Genomic DNA, 18,063 nt, shown 5'->3' with positions numbered 1-18,063 from the left:
AGAAGTAATGTATACTGTATATGCTGGTTCCATCACTAACCATTAGCTACACTCAGTGGTGTATATAGGTTTTGTGCTGCCCTAGGCAACACAAAAATTGGATACCCTCCCCGGCAGAGACCGCCTGACTCCGACCAACACAAGCCCCCACCACTCAAGAGAGCCTTCCACTTACACCCACCCCTGCCCCCCAGCGACAGGGAGAAAGACACCAACCTTTACAGCTCTGGATATCCCCAGGAGCGACAATCACGCTCTGCATACACCATCAAGAAGCCCACAGCCTCTCTCGGATCCCACCTGGTCCCCATGCAACATATGTCCCTTCTGCCAGGGGGCAATGCTGCCCCCCTAATAAATGCCTCCCTAGGCAAATGCCTTGTTTGTGTTGTGGTAAATAAACCCCTGGCTACGCTTAGTCTTGGTCTAGTGCGCACATATCCAATGTTGTCTGTAGCAGAGGTTAGCCTATCCATTTTCCAGGTAGAAGAAGATACTGTGAGCTCAAAGATATTGGATAGAAAACATTCTTACGGAGTCTTGTTATATCTTGTGCATGTAAAGATTCCTGATCCTGACATCATGGCAATTTTAAAGTGGTATAAACCCACTTTGTTCATTTTTACCTACAGGTCAGCTTATAATAAAGTTTACCTATAGGTAAAAAGAATATCTCCTAAACGTGCACCGTTTAGGAGATATCCAGGTTTTTGTTTAGCTGGTGCATGCGTACTGAAGGAACGGCATACACGTGCCAATCCTTCAAAGCTGTGTGCCATAGCTCGTGACTCCCATGCGCATGCGTGGAAGTGGCGTCATAGCGGCTCAGCCAGTCAGATGGCCAGAACTCACGAACCCAGAAGAAAGACAGGGTGAAGATGGAAGCCTTTACAATGGTGACAGTGCGCCGCTGGAGGGCTTTGGTTTAAGGTAAGTTTTACAAAATGTGCTAGTATAATGAGGTTTACTACCTCTTTAAGTGGTCAAAGCACACTATTCGCTAACAGAACTGCTGGGTTCCAGAACTGAACCCCGGACTAGCCCAGGCCATGATGGTAATGAAGTGGAGATTTAGGCTGGGTTCACACTTGTGCAGTGCGGTATATTGCATGTGATTTGCACAGGAACCACACAGCATTCCTGTGCAAATCACATGTGAATTGTGTGCGGTGCGATTGGAGCCATACATTTTGTATGGCTGCAATCACAGCGCATCCACACCAAAAAGGTACAGGACCCTTTTTTTGCTCCGCGCTAGAATCGGATTGCATGGGTATTCACACCCATGCGATCCGATTCTCCACATCGTACCGTGTTTTGCAGACTGATTTCGGGGTGTTGTTAACATACACACCCACAGCGGTTCACATGAACAGGGTGCGATTGTGATGCGGTGCGGAATTCGCACAGAAAATGCTGCAAACTCTGCAACGCATCAGTGTGAACCAGTGCTCAAGAACAAATAGAAAACATAGTTACAAATATCATGATAGAAGATCAATGTTTTTGTAAGTAGCTTGTATAAGTAATAATATTTGATGAAACAAAAATTTGTATGAAATTTTTTGGGAAAATGTCTATATCGTTAAAAAGTAGTTCAAGATTTTGTTAGATTTTAACAATCGATTTTTGAATGAATGGACTTTACCAATTGAAAACCACATACACAAACATTAGCAATGTGTCCATTTAAGAAGAATTTACAGTCTTGCTTCTTCTAATTTTCTTGTCACTGCAGTCAAAAATTAACATCGATTTGACCCCAATAATGATTAGAAAAACAAATGAACATTCTTACAACAAAAAAAGTTGAACAAAATTCCATTAGTATATACCAAGCTTAAGATATCTAAGTGCATGTCTGGCACAGTGACAAATTGTGACACAGTTGTCAATTTTGCCTGGTTTCCCATGCTGGGATAGCCCACTCCTCCCAACTGGAGAATGTGGGGTATAAGTCTTTGCTCCGTATTTGTGCAGCTTGGCATTGATATGGAAGCCCTTGCCAAGAATAAAATTAATGCAACAGTAACTAGAAACCGGTGCTCAAATCTCTCTTGCTGCAATCAAAATGGAATAGTGCACTTGCTGAGGTGCCGCCCTAGATAGATTGGGGAATCTTGATACTAGCAGAAAAAAACTAAACAGGGCACACTCTCCTCGTGCATTAACGCAAAAAATAAAAATGTATTAAAAAGATGCAAAAACATTACTCACAAGCCATAAAGGTCATAAAACAGACAAGAAGTCAAAGGTGCCAATCGTGGACAGCAGGGGGTTTACTTACTAAAGCTGGAGAGTCCAAAATCAGACTCCCTTCTGCATAGAAACCAATCAGCTTCCAGGTTTCATTGCCAAAGCTTCATTGAACAAGCTGAGGTTAGAAGCTGATTGGTTTCTATGCAGAAGGGAGTCTGATTTTGGACTCTCCAGCTTTAGTAAATAAACCCCCATGTGTCCTCGGATAAATTTCTAGCGCGTTTTGGGAGTCACACTCCCTTCCTCAGAACAATAGATGAATCTAATGCTCCGAGGAAGGGAGTTTGACTTCCGAAACGTGTTAGCACTTTATCTGAGGATGCATGCTGTCCACGATTGGCATCTTTGACTTCTTGTCTCTGTTTTTATGACCTTTATGGCTTGTGAGTATGTTTGTGAATCTTTTTAATACATTTTTGTCTTTTGTGTTAATGCACGAGGAGAGAGCGCCCTGTTCTGTTTTTTTCTGTAAGAATAAAATTAATGCCCAACTGAAAAGAAAAACTTTGGACTAAATACTCAGCATTTTTTCACTTTGTGAATCAAATTAAAATCACAATAGATCGATTACTTTCATTAAAGTGTTACTAAACCCACAACAGTAAAATCAGACGGTATATCCCCTCCCTCCTAGATTGTAAGCTCCAAGGAGCAGGGCCCTCCTATCCCTCTTGTATTGAACTGTATTGTTGCTGTATTGTCTCCCTTTATATTGTAAAGCGCTGAGCAAACTGTTGGCGCTATATAAATCCTGTATAATAATAATAATATATGCAGTAAAGCATGCTTGGTATACTCATTGTGAAACCTAAGAGGTTAATCCTCTGCATTGTGTAAAAAGGCTGTTTCAGCCTGTCTTCTCTGCTTCTCCACTTGTTCCAATGTCCACATCTTATCTCCTGATAAGATAGACTGAACTGTAGCCATTCTGCACATACTCAGTTTAGTGTGTATTGCTAGAGAGGTTTTTTTTTCTTTCTTGGGAGAGTGCATGTGATCAGCACAGATCCAATCAGCACTGTCCAGACAGAGGTCTGGGGTTTTGCATCCTCCTAGAGCAGAAAGAAAACTCCTCCTAAAAGCTTCAACCAGTGCTCTGCTGGACACTGATAGAAATCACAACACTGCTCTAACTGCTGATGAGAAAAGGTATTTAGAGGTTTATATTTACTAAAATAATTGAATTTCCATGTTCTGTGTACTGTGGGAGACCATATATAATGAATGCAGTGTCCTGGGTTTAATAATACTTTAACACTGCAGTAAACATTTTTCCTCTTATTATGTAATATAATCACATACATTGTTATTTAATATGCCATTTCTAGAAGACAACATACTGAATGGCAATTTGGTGAATGAGTTATTTCTTTGGAAATGGAAAAAGCTGAAACTGAAAACTTCCCAAATTGGATATTCAAGAGTGAGAAAAAAGAAAGTTACAGATAAAGTGAGGGAAAAGGAAAGGCCAATAGAGGCATTCTACAGTACTGGGACAATCTGTGCATGATCTATGCAAGATGGAAAATTTCCAGATGAAAAAGAAATTAAAAATTCTAGCTTGATGAGAGATGCAGGGATGTATTCTAACAGATCATATACATATCACCACTGCAGCAAAAATGTCAGTAACAATCTTCCTAAAAGTTAGGAAAAAATCGCAGCCTAAGGAAATAGGTATAATTAAAGTTGCATTTGTGTGTCAGTACCTTTTGAAGGAAGCCCTTCTGTTTTATACATGACCCTAGCACATGATATCTTGACTGGGTCACATTGCCTATTCAGCCTCAGTTATTTAGTGTATTCATTTTAAACTCAACTTAACACATACCATGTGGTGAATGTTAAGTAACCTTGTCATTGTAAATCAGCTAGAGAGCTCAAACTGTCCATTTTCAAATACAATATGCAATTCTATTTTTCACAGTTTGTGTTTAAAGACATAAATCACTCAAAAATGATATTTCAATAATGGGAGGGTCCTGGTGAGTTGAGTCAGTGGGGCGATTTTCCTGCAGTAATATGTGTATTTGTTTGTTCTAAAAAAAGACCATACCAAATGTGTCAAACTTTCACAATTAGGTTAATTTTTTTTCTTTTTTGATTAAGTAGAATAAAGTGGTTCTGTAGTCTAATTTTTTACCTTAATGTATTGTCTGCATGAGGGTAAACCCCCATTACTTGTCCTACCCACCCCAATTCCTAAACACTTACCTGATTCCTGTCACCGCTCCAGTATTGTCTCTGCTGAAGCACCACTCTCTTCATTTCCTGGTCTCACAGGAGAAACCGAGAGCACCAGGAGCCATAGGCTTCTGCTGCTGTCAATTAAAATCCTGTGAGGAGGGTGCAGGGCCGTGGCTTACCTGTGCTGTGTGTGTCTATGGATGCACACAACCTGACTTGGAATTGCACATACACAGGTGCCCGCATACCACCCGGCATGCTAAGGAGGCACCTAGATAAGGGAGGAGCCAACAGCTCTGGCAGGGGTCTGCCAAAAAGGGACTTCACTGTGCAGTATAGTTGCACATAGTAGGAAGTATAACCTCTTTTTTATATTAGCATGTAGACTTCCATTGCAAACCACTTCTTCTAAATGCTAGTTACCTGGCTTTCATGCTAAATCTCTTACTTTAACATTTTAAGAAAGTGACCTGAAAAAGGAGGGCGTCTAACTTTTTCTGATGTTACTAACTTACATATTTTCCCCAGCTTAGTGAGAAAGTATTCAAGCTAGTGGATTACCATAACAGTCAGGCAATTGGCATTTCCAGAAGGAGGTGAGCAATTGAACTCTTATACTAACTTTGAAGCCGACCTTGTAGCGTAGCAAATCATTTATAAAAGTATGGCATTGCTGTTGGAATTGGTCCCCTGGACTGGAAAACTTCATTTACCTACTGCTCTTAGTTAAATTACTAGAGATAAGCACTGCCTAGGGGGCTAACAGGGAAATTGTCCCCACATGAACTGCATTATGAAAAAAACATGACTAGTAAAAAGAAATCCCCCACACGCCTCATTTGGTAACAAGCATCTCCAATATACTGTATATGTATAGTTTAGACTAATTTAACAAGACACTGTAAAATAAATGTAACAGATTGTACCTGTCATTATTCTAAAGTGATCAGGGATTGCTGAATGGCTGCTGTAGGGAGCTACTCTTTATATGTCAGTTACAATGGTGTCAGAATTTCTACTTGAAGATGTCTGTGCAAGACTAAGCATGACCATTTCACCTTTGTTTGATCGTCAGTATAAGCATGACAGGATAATCATGAGATGCCAGAAATCTGTCCAGAAAGAAAGAGACTGAAAATGTACTTTAGAAAATTGCTTCAGCATTTATAGTTTAAGAAACCTTAACAAACCTTCCTAAATCCCATTTTGATATATATATATATATATAGATATATATATATATATATACATATATACACACACACATACACACATATACTACAGGATCTAGGAAAACATCCCAGATTGCGGCTTCCTCCCCTTGGGCAAGTGCAGAGATTCCATGCAGATCCAGACATGTGGGTTCAGTCACTGAGCATAACAACTCACGTCATGACAGACTCTCCCAGCAATTACAAATTTAATGTTTAAATTGGGTTACTGTGCTTGTTATCTATTGCCTTTCTTTATATAATGATACCAGAAGCTGGTGAAAGAAGATAGGACATCAATGTAATTTAAAATGGATATACCTTTTTGTATGTGTAATTTGAAACATGAAGGCAGCCATATCTGTTCACACATTGCTTATCTATTAATAATGTGGTGCAGATCTGATGCTGTGCTGACCTTCTGACTGCAAGTAAGCTATCTGTAGCACTGGCGTAACAACAGGGGTCGCAGAGGTCGCAGTTGCGACCTGGCCCCTGCTCTAGGGGTCCCTGGGGACTGTCAACTCCTGTTTTTTAAAGCAGAAGCAGATCCCCCCCCCCCCCCCATATCACAATGTGATGTTTTCCTTCTACTGTGCTGAAAGAGTTAACACCCACCTCTTAGTCACCCTGTCAAGAAGCCTTGTCCCATTAAATATATTATCTGCACAGCCCCCTCCTCACATGCCATGTGTCCACTTATCTAGTACTGGACACAAGATGAAAAGAGAACAGGACAAGTTGCAGCTGTTTGGAGGCTGAAAGCCCATCCTGCTCAGTGTAGGGCAGATGATTTCACATTATTTATTTCAGGTACTTACATAGTGCTGTCAATTTACGCAGTGCTTTACATATATATTGTACATTCACATCAGTCCCTAACCCTCAAGGGGCATATAATCTAAAGTTCCTAACCTACATTCATACACACACATCTTAGAGCCAATTTAGACAGGATCCAAATAACCTACCATCATGTCTTTGAAGTGTGGGAGGAAACCCATGCAGGCACAGGGAGAACATGCAAACTCCAGGCAGGTGGTGCCGTGGTTGGGATTCAAACCAACAACCCTAGTACTGTCACATGGAAGTGCTAACCATTTAGCCACTGTGCTGCTCTATGGATACTACAGTGCCTGCAAAGCGCTCTAGGAATGGTTACGACACGGACTGCCTGTATTATTTGAGTATGTTTAATGGAAATGTCCTTCTGTGTGCAGTAAGCCAAACTCTTATTTATTTTTTTTGCATACAGACAAAAGATAGAGATGAACAACTAAAGAAAACAGAACTGGTTCACACAATGCCTGCAAAGGAATTGCACGGGAACCTGCTGTGTGTTCCTCTGCAATTCACACTGCATGCAAAACACTGTCCATTTGCGATCTGCAGTGGGTATCAATAAGAAGTTAATGACACCCCAAACACAGATCGCAAGCGCAGTATGCTTGCCCACACCAGATTGCATGGTACTTTTGTTGCAGTGCATTTTAAAAAGTAGTGCATGCAATAGCTGTGGTGCGGTGCAATTTCTGTCCATCCAAAATGAATAGGCTGAGATCGCACTGCGCAGAACTGCATGTGAATTGCACAGGAACTGCAGAGTGTCACTGTGCATATCACATGCAATTACTTTTGTGAACCGATACTGAACTAATAGATTGAACTAATAGTTTGAGATTAAATGAAGATGAAAAAGAGGGAGAGAGAGAAGGGGAGAGAGAGTAATGGAAAAAGAAAAAGAGAGAGATGGAAAAGAGACCAAAAGAGAGAACGAAAAAAAGTTTGAGAATTTAAGAGACAGCAAGAAAGGAGGATTAGAGATCAAGAAGGGGAGAGAGAGAAGAGGAGAGAGAGAGTGAGAAGAGGAGAGAGGAGGAGAGAGAGAAGAGGCGAGAGAGGGCAGAGAGAGAAGAGGAGAGAGAGGAGAGAGAGGGAAAAAAGGGGGGAGGAGACAGAGGGGGGAGAGAGAGAGACGGGGGGGGGGGGAGGGGGGAAAGAGAATAGGAGAGGAGAAGAGAGAGTTTAATGATTCCACTGGGTGGAGGGGGGGGGTAAGTAAAAGGCTGTAATATATTCTTGCAAGTGTTTTTACATTCTACACTGGGGTCTGCTTACAAGTATTAAAAATAATTGAAGAGATATATTTAAATGTGGGCAGCTTCTCCAAAATCTTTTGAATTACCCTCTCAATATGTAAATAAAGATCTGAAATAACTTTGAGTATATTGGCGCGCTGTGGAAGCGATGGGTGGTAGTGGGGGGCCCCAGGTCAACTTTTGCATTGGGGCCCACAAGCTTCAAGTTACGCCTCTGATCTGCAGTCTTGTACATTCACAATGATCCTTATAGCCAGAGGTCATGTGATCTTTGCCTAGTCATTGGGTCACAGGTTGTCAGTTAATTGTTTTAGCATGAAAATTCAACAAAATAACTCATTTGAATATGGTATTGTTAACATGAGTCCTATTGATTCAAGTATTGTATGAATTTTAACAATATGTACACTGATCCCTACCAGTACTCTATTGGACTGTGGAAGGAAAAGGACAAAACTGTGCTGATAAAACTTAACACCTTATAAAAGCTGTCTGGATAAGTGAAAGTGTCTCTTAGAAGCAGTAATAGAGCTGGGAAGTAGAGAGGGCTACAATTATAAGTCCCGCTTGCACTGTATTTTCAGGAAGTTAAAATCTAGAACTTGGAAAGACTCTTTTTTTCCAGGAGAATTTTTTCCTGTGGTATGCAGATTAGCAGAAATAAGATCATACTCTTTCATTATGGCATTTGGCACCTAGTTAAAAGCTGGGGAAGGCTCCTTTGGATGGACTTGAAGGAGATAAAATTCAGAATTTCACATTGCTTGTGTTTTGTTAAGGAAATAAAATGTGAAAATACTGTCTATGTTACTCATGTTCCATTTTTGGTATAGAGGTTTTTAGTAGTAGGCATATAGAGTTTGTTTCCATACAGAGGCGCTAATATTTATTTATTTATTTCAGGTACTTATATAGCGCTGTCAATTTATGCAGTGCTTTACATATATATTGTACATTCACATCAGTCCCTAACCCTCAAGGGGCATACAATCTAAGGTTCCTAACTCACATTCATGCTTAGGAATCTTATTTCCATGGCTGTCTTTGCCTTAAATACTGGTGAGGCACACACCACAAACAAGCATGCAGGGCTGCTGTTAGAAAACCATGGGGCCTCATACAGCCAAACTGACAGACCCCCCCCCCCCCCTTTCCACCTTCCAAAAAAAAAAACAGTTTACTTTGCTTCAGTTATGCATGTACACAGTGAGTGATCCAGCAATCCAGAACCAATCATTTACTTTGTTTATTCAGGAAAGGAAGGGGATGGTAAATGTGACATATCCGTTCTGAAGGATCCTATTGTGTGCACAGTTTTCAGATGCTGCAGAGAGAGCCATACAGGGGATCGGTTCCAGTAATTGCCCCCCCCCCCCCATGACGGTCACCTTCCCTGCCCACATCTGATTCACCCAGCTGCCTGAGCCCCCCTGCTGGCCCCACCCGTAGAGGAGGACTGGTGGTACCCCCTTATCCACAGCCCTGCAAGCATGCAACAAAAAAGATTATTCTGAGCTAGTGGCCATGAAAGTATTTAATTCACTCGATCAATGTGACAGACAGTTACCTAGCAGATTTAAAATAATTGGTCAACAATGGCAGTCTCTCTATTCCTCAGTACAGTGTGGCAATATCAATAATTGCAATACAGCAACTTTAACTCGAAAAATGCATTTGAAGGGAACAAGTTTTCACAGAGTTTGTTTTTTTTTTTTCATTTAAAACTAAAAAAAACAAATTGTGTGTGTGTATTTTATTTATATGTTATATTCAGAAGTAAACCAATAAATATATATTGCATGAGTACTATTTATAGCCAGCAGATGCACCATTATCTTCAGTCTTCCAAGTGTTTACCAGGCCAACATTAACTGCTTTAGTAAAAAAACATTTCAGAGGAATGACTGACTCTCGCCTTTTCCCAGTTCTGTATGACTGTACAGAGTTTAAATGGGAGAGAAAAAGAGTGCACTCTGCAAGTAAATGAGGTAAAGGAGAGAGAGAGAGGGGGGGGAGAGAAAAGAGGAGGGAGGGCGAGAGAGAGATGGGGGGGGGAGAGTGTGAGGAGAGAGAGAGAAGAGGAGAGAGAGTGAGAAGAGGAGAGAGAAAGTGAGAGAGAGTGAGAGAGAAAGGAGAGAGAGGGAGGGGGGAGAAAAGAGGAGAGAGAGGGAGAGAGAGGAGGAAAGAGAGAGAGAAGAGGAGAGATAGAAAATAAAAGAGAAGAGAGAAGAGGAGAGGGAGAGAAAAGAGGAGAGGGAGAGAAAAGAGGAGAGGGAGAGAAAAGAGGAGAGGGAGAGAGTAAAGAGAGGGAGAAGAGGAGAGAGAAAGAAAATGACTGCTGCCATGCTGTTTCTTTTGAGATACAGATTTTGTGCAAACAGGAGAAAAATATTTTAAACATTCTAATTCTGATAAAAAAATATATAAATAAATATATTTGACAATAAACCATTAAAGTTCATATTAAACATATTTTGTAATAAAGAAAACATCATAAAGCGCATAGCTGGGGACAGAAGGTATGAAGGCTGTATTTTATTATATTTCTAGAGTGTACAGTCTAATAGGGAATGTGAAATAAAAAATAAAAAACTCTTCCTGCATATACAATATAATTAGAGATGAGCGAAGAAATGAAAAATTCGATTCGACTGATTCGGCGAATTCGTGGACAATATTCGATTCGAGTCGAATAAATTCGCTGTGAATTTAACTTAAAAAAGGGTGTTTCTAGGCTTCAGAGAGACTTAATATTAGTGCAGAACACTGTACCTTTAATTTAAATGCCCTTGGAGTCTGCTGGGGAAGAGAAATAATACTGTCTGTCAGTATGACATGCAGATGAGTGCCGTCGATCTTAGAATCACTGCACACTTCACTCCTTTGGCCAGTCACGGGGCCAAAACCAGTGTTTGGAGCCACTGTGTGGCGGTGGAGGCAGCAGCAATGGGAGGCCATACAGCAACCTATGACAAAATGGAAACCAGCAGGAGCGTGAGGAGACCTGAAAGTGGCACATGGCAGAGTGGGAGCAATGGGAGGCGGTACAGGGACCCAGGTCACACTGTGGGCCCAGCAGCAGCGTGACCAGGCGGTACGGGGGCCCATGGCCGATATGGGGCTTGGTGGCACCTATGGAAGGCCTGTAATCTGCCAGCAACCTATGACAAAATGGACAACCGCAGGAGTGTGAGGAGATTTCAAAGTGGCACATGGCAGAGTGGAAGCAATGGGAGGCCGTACAGGGACCCAGGTCACACTGTGGGCTCAGCAGCAGCGTGACCAGGAGGTACGGGGGCCCATGGTCGATATGGGGCCTGGCGGCACCTATGGAAGGCCGCTAATCTGCCAGCAACCTATGACAAAATGGACAACCGCAGGAGTGTGAGGAGATTTCAAAGAGGTACATGGCAGAGTGGAAGCAATGGGAGGCCGTACAGGGACCCAGGTCACACTGTGGGACCAGCATCAGCGTGAACAGGCGGTACGGGGGCCCATGGCCGATTTGACCTCATTCATCCCATAGTCCTGCCGACTCACGAATAGCGTGGCCTCCTCAAAGGGCCTGAGCAAGCGCAGGTGTCACACATGAGCTGACAATGGCTGACATCTAAGTTACACAGGGAGTACCTTTATCCGCTTTTAACATCAGGAAATCTGTGATGGCCTTTAGCTGTTCGTAAAGGCGGTCTAACATATGTAGGGTTGAATTACACCTTGTTGCAACGTCACAGCATGAGGAGTCGGTACGGGGGCCCATGGCAGATTACATGTCTGGCAGCAGCAATGGGAGGCCCGTAATCTGCCAGCACCCTATGTCAAAAAATTTAACACACCAGCAGTGTGAAGAGACCTGAAAGTGGCACATGGCAGCAGAGTGTGGCGATGGAGACAGCAGCAATGGGAGGCCGTACAGGGACCCATGAGAGACTCTGGACTTGGCAGCAGCATGAGGAGGCGGTATATAGGGGCCCATGGCAGATTAGGGGCCTGGCAGCAGCTATGTGAGGCCCGTAATCTGCCTGCACCCTATGTCAAAAAATTAAACACACCAGCAGTGTGAAGAGACCTGAAAGTGGCACATGGCAGCAGAGTGTGGCGATGGAGACAGCAGCAATGGGAGGCCGTACAGGGACCCATGAGAGACTCTAGACTTGGCAGCAGCATGAGGAGGCGGTATATAGGGGCCCATGGCAGATTAGGGGCCTGGCAGCAGCTATGTGAGGCCCGTAATCTGCCTGCACCCTATGTCAAAAAATTTAACACACCAGCAGTGTGAAGAGACCTGAAAGTGGCACATGGCAGCAGAGTGTGGCGATGGAGACAGCAGCAATGGGAGGCCGTACAGGGACCCATGAGAGACTCTGGACTTGGCAGCAGCATGAGGAGGCGGTGTATAGGGGCCCATGGCAGATTAGGGGCCTGGCAGCAGCTATGTGAGGCCCGTAATCTGCCTGCACCCTATGTCAAAAAATTAAACACACCAGCAGTGTGAAGAGACCTGAAAGTGGCACATGGCAGAGTGTGGCGATGGAGACAGCAGCAATGGGAGGCCGTACAGGGACCCATGAGAGACTCTAGACTTGGCAGCAGCATGAGGAGGCGGTATATAGGGGCCCATGGCAGATTAGGGGCCTGGCAGCAGCTATGTGAGGCCCGTAATCTGCCTGCACCCTATGTCAAAAAATTAAACACACCAGCAGTGTGAAGAGACCTGAAAGTGGCACATGGCAGCAGAGTGTGGCGATGGAGACAGCAGCAATGGGAGGCCGTACAGGGACCCATGAGAGACTCTGGACTTGGCAGCAGCATGAGGAGGCGGTATATAGGGGCCCATGGCAGATTAGGGGCCTGGCAGCAGCTATGTGAGGCCCGTAATCTGCCTGCACCCTATGTCAAAAAATTTAACACACCAGCAGTGTGAAGAGACCTGAAAGTGGCACATGGCAGCAGAGTGTGGCGATGGAGACAGCAGCAATGGGAGGCCGTACAGGGACCCATGAGAGACTCTGGACTTGGCAGCAGCATGAGGAGGCGGTATATAGGGGCCCATGGCAGATTAGGGGCCTGGCAGCAGCTATGTGAGGCCCGTTATCTTGCAGCACCCTATGTCAAAAAATTAAACACACCAGCAGTGTGAAGAGACCTGAAAGTGGCACATGGCAGCAGAGTGTGGCGATGGAGACAGCAGCAATGGGAGGCCGTACAGGGACCCATGAGAGACTCTAGACTTGGCAGCAGCATGAGGAGGCGGTATATAGGGGCCCATGGCAGATTAGGGGCCTGGCAGCAGCTATGTGAGGCCCGTAATCTGCCTGCACCCTATGTCAAAAAATTAAACACACCAGCAGTGTGAAGAGACCTGAAAGTGGCACATGGCAGCAGAGTGTGGCGATGGAGACAGCAGCAATGGGAGGCCGTACAGGGACCCATGAGAGACTCTAGACTTGGCAGCAGCATGAGGAGGCGGTATATAGGGGCCCATGGCAGATTAGGGGCCTGGCAGCAGCTATGTGAGGCCCGTAATCTGCCTGCACCCTATGTCAAAAAATTTAACACACCAGCAGTGTGAAGAGACCTGAAAGTGGCACATGGCAGCAGAGTGTGGCGATGGAGACAGCAGCAATGGGAGGCCGTACAGGGACCCATGAGAGACTCTGGACTTGGCAGCAGCATGAGGAGGCGGTATATAGGGGCCCATGGCAGATTAGGGGCCTGGCAGCAGCTATGTGAGGCCCGTAATCTGCCTGCACCCTATGTCAAAAAATTAAACACACCAGCAGTGTGAAGAGACCTGAAAGTGGCACATGGCAGAGTGTGGCGATGGAGACAGCAGCAATGGGAGGCCGTACAGGGACCCATGACAGACTCTAGACTTGGCAGCAGCATGAGGAGGCGGTATATAGGGGCCCATGGCAGATTAGGGGCCTGGCAGCAGCTATGTGAGGCCCGTAATCTGCCTGCACCCTATGTCAAAAAATTTAACACACCAGCAGTGTGAAGAGACCTGAAAGTGGCACATGGCAGCAGAGTGTGGCGATGGAGACAGCAGCAATGGGAGGCCGTACAGGGACCCATGAGAGACTCTAGACTTGGCAGCAGCATGAGGAGGCGGTTTATAGGGGCCCATGGCAGATTAGGGGCCTGGCAGCAGCTATGTGAGGCCCGTAATCTGCCTGCACCCTATGTCAAAAAATTTAACACACCAGCAGTGTGAAGAGACCTGAAAGTGGCACATGGCAGCAGAGTGTGGCGATGGAGACAGCAGCAATGGGAGGCCGTACAGGGACCCATGAGAGACTCTAGACTTGGCAGCAGCATGAGGAGGCGGTATATAGGGGCCCATGGCAGATTAGGGGCCTGGCAGCAGCTATGTGAGGCCCGTAATCTGCCTGCACCCTATGTCAAAAAATTAAACACACCAGCAGTGTGAAGAGACCTGAAAGTGGCACATGGCAGCAGAGTGTGGCGATGGAGACAGCAGCAATGGGAGGCCGTACAGGGACCCATGAGAGACTCTGGACTTGGCAGCAGCATGAGGAGGCGGTATATAGGGGCCCATGGCAGATTAGGGGCCTGGCAGCAGCTATGTGAGGCCCGTAATCTGCCTGCACCCTATGTCAAAAAATTTAACACACCAGCAGTGTGAAGAGACCTGAAAGTGGCACATGGCAGCAGAGTGTGGCGATGGAGACAGCAGCAATGGGAGGCCGTACAGGGACCCATGAGAGACTCTGGACTTGGCAGCAGCATGAGGAGGCGGTATATAGGGGCCCATGGCAGATTAGGGGCCTGGCAGCAGCTATGTGAGGCCCGTTATCTTGCAGCACCCTATGTCAAAAAATTAAACACACCAGCAGTGTGAAGAGACCTGAAAGTGGCACATGGCAGCAGAGTGTGGTGATGGAGACAGCAGCAATGGGAGGCCGTACAGGGACCCATGAGAGACTCTAGACTTGGCAGCAGCATGAGGAGGCGGTATATAGGGGCCCATGGCAGATTAGGGGCCTGGCAGCAGCTATGTGAGGCCCGTAATCTGCCTGCACCCTATGTCAAAAAATTAAACACACCAGCAGTGTGAAGAGACCTGAAAGTGGCACATGGCAGCAGAGTGTGGCGATGGAGACAGCAGCAATGGGAGGCCGTACAGGGACCCATGAGAGACTCTGGACTTGGCAGCAGCATGAGGAGGCGGTATATAGGGGCCCATGGCAGATTAGGGGCCTGGCAGCAGCTATGGGAGGCCCGTAATCTGCCTGCACCCTATGTCAAAAAATTAAACACACCAGCAGTGTGAAGAGACCTGAAAGTGGCACATGGCAGCAGAGTGTGGCGATGGAGACAGCAGCAATGGGAGGCCGTACAGGGACCCATGAGAGACTCTAGACTTGGCAGCAGCATGAGGAGGCGGTATATAGGGGCCCATGGCAGATTAGGGGCCTGGCAGCAGCTATGTGAGGCCCGTAATCTGCCTGCACCCTATGTCAAAAAATTTAACACACCAGCAGTGTGAAGAGACCTGAAAGTGGCACATGGCAGCAGAGTGTGGCGATGGAGACAGCAGCAATGGGAGGCCGTACAGGGACCCATGAGAGACTCTGGACTTGGCAGCAGCATGAGGAGGCGGTATATAGGGGCCCATGGCAGATTAGGGGCCTGGCAGCAGCTATGTGAGGCCCGTAATCTGCCTGCACCCTATGTCAAAAAATTAAACACACCAGCAGTGTGAAGAGACCTGAAAGTGGCACATGGCAGAGTGTGGCGATGGAGACAGCAGCAATGGGAGGCCGTACAGGGACCCATGACAGACTCTAGACTTGGCAGCAGCATGAGGAGGCGGTATATAGGGGCCCATGGCAGATTAGGGGCCTGGCAGCAGCTATGTGAGGCCCGTAATCTGCCTGCACCCTATGTCAAAAAATTAAACACACCAGCAGTGTGAAGAGACCTGAAAGTGGCACATGGCAGCAGAGTGTGGCGATGGAGACAGCAGCAATGGGAGGCCGTACAGGGACCCATGAGAGACTCTGGACCTAGCAGCAGCATGAGGAGGCGGTATATAGGGGCCTATGGCAGATTAGGGGCCTGGCAGCAGCTATAGGAGGCCCGTAATCTGCCAGCACCCTATGTCAAAAAATTAAACACACCAGCAGTGTGAGGAGACCTGAAAGTGGCACATGTTTGAGGCATGATTCATGGCGGATTTAGTCAGTTGTGTCAGGAACTGGTGGTTTGAAATCCAGACTAATCCACGCCTGATTCATTTTCACAAACGTGAGTCTCTCCACACTTTGGGTGGACAGTCGTGTCCTCCGCGGAGTTACAATACCTCCTGCCGCACTAAACACGCGCTCCGATGCCACGCTACTGGCCGGGCATGACAGCCTTTCAAGGGCAAATTCAGCTAGTTGGGGCCAAAGGTCAAGTTTCGTTGCCCAGTAGTCAAGGGGATTGTCTACCTCGGTTGGCAGGGTGCTGTCCAAGTAGGCCCAAGCCTGTTGTTTGAGCTCCTGCTCCAGGTCCACCGGATGCTGCTGCTGCTGCTGCGGCTGGTTAGTAGTTTCCTCACTGCGCTGGTGAAGAAAGCCACTCATCATCGACTGCAGACTGAGGCAGCCACTGCTGGTGGAGCTGCCACTGCTCCTACCACCCCACCCCTCCCCTGCTGCCATGCCAGCGGAACGCGAGCGCACAGGGCCCACAGTGTCTGAGGATGGACGTTGGCGCACAAAGGCAGAGACCAACTGACTACATAGGTGGTTTTTATAGTACGTAATTTTGGCCTCCCTCTCAGCAGGTGTGAAAAAGGCCACCATTTTGGACCGGTAGCGAGGGTCCAACAAGGTGGACAGCCAAAAGTCATCCCTCTGTCTGATGGTTATTATTCGGCTGTCGCTACGCAAGCAACCGAGCATGCTATGGGCCATTTGTGCCAAGGAATGCGAGGGACTCCCTGCCTCCATCTCCACAGCATACTGCCACGGTGCGTCTGGGTCCTCTGTCTCCTCCTCCTCCTCCTCTACCAGATGCTCCTGCTCCTCCACTCCTGTCCGCTGAGTGGAAAAACCACCCATTTCACTCAATAATTCCTGAGCACAAATGTCCTCCTCTACCTCCTCCTCTTCTTCCTGTCCTGCCCCCACAGGGGTCATGTGGCGTTGAGATCTGTGCGCCACGTCTACCGCACCCTGACCAGCCATTGTTAACAGCATTTGTTCCAGGACGTGCAACAGAGGAATGACGTCGTTCATCCCATAGTCCTGCCGACTCACGAATAGCGTGGCCTCCTCAAAGGGCCTGAGCAAGCGGCAGGTGTCACGCATGAGCTGCCAATGGCTGACATCTAAGTTACACAGGGGAGTACCTTTATCCGCTTGTAACATCAGGAAATCGGTGATGGCCTTTCGCTGCTCGTAAAGGCGGTCTAACATGTGTAGGGTTGAATTCCACCTTGTTGCAACGTCGCAGATCAGGCGATGCTGTGGAATTCCGTTCTGCCGCTGCAGCTCAATGAGGGTGTTCTTTGCGGTGTAGGAATGGCTGAAATGCATGCACAGTTTACGTGACATTTTAAGGATGTCTTGCAGTGGGATGGTGGATTTTAGGAACCGCCTGACAACCAGATTGAACACGTGAGCCATGCATGGCGCATGGCACAACCTTCCTTGACGCAGAGCAGACACCATGTTCTTTCCGTTGTCAGTCAACATGGTTCCGATTTTTAGTTTGCGCGGAGACAGCCATCTGTCGATTTCTCTGTTCATTACACTCAGCAGTTCCTCCCCTGTGTGACTACGTTCGCCAAGGCATACCAGGTGCAGCACAGCGTGACACCGTTGCGCCCTGCACATGTGATATGCCGGTCGGGTAATGGGACTTGGCACGGGGTTGGCGGCTGAGGACACGGCGGAAAAAGAGGTGGTAGAGGCGGACATGCTTGCTGGACCAAGGACGTGCAAACGTGGAGGCAAAAGCGTCGTGACCTGTCCAAGTTGCTGGTGCGGCTGTGCCGGCACCACGTTCACCCAGTGGGCCGTAAATGACATGTACTGTCCCTGACCGTAGTTACAGCTCCACACGTCGGCGCTGCCGTGCACTTTGGCAGAGACCGACATGCTCAAAGACTGGCCCACCATCTCTTCTACATGTGAATGCAGGGCTGGCACTGCCTTTTGGGCAAAGAAATGACGGCTTGGCACTCTCCACCGCGGCGCGGCACAAGCCATCATTTCTCGGAAAGGTGCTGAGTCCACCAGTTGGAAAGGGAGGGACTGCAGCACCAGCAACTTGGACAGGAGGACGTTCAG

At 46.6% G+C, this 18,063-nt stretch overlaps 1 protein-coding gene across 1 annotated transcript in view; it reads left to right on the top strand.

Moving 5' to 3' along the window:
- ANTXR1 (ANTXR cell adhesion molecule 1) overlaps nucleotides 1-18,063 on the top strand; it is a 279,215-nt gene that overhangs the window by 98,790 nt on the left and 162,362 nt on the right. The gene's annotated exons all lie outside the window — the stretch shown is intronic.

This window comes from Staurois parvus, unplaced genomic scaffold (assembly GCF_062004578.1).
Source record: "Staurois parvus isolate SC_StPar_1 unplaced genomic scaffold, SC_StPar_1.0 ptg000420l, whole genome shotgun sequence".
Lineage (NCBI taxonomy): Eukaryota > Metazoa > Chordata > Amphibia > Anura > Ranidae > Staurois > Staurois parvus.
This window is presented reverse-complemented; position numbering and strand designations above follow the sequence as displayed.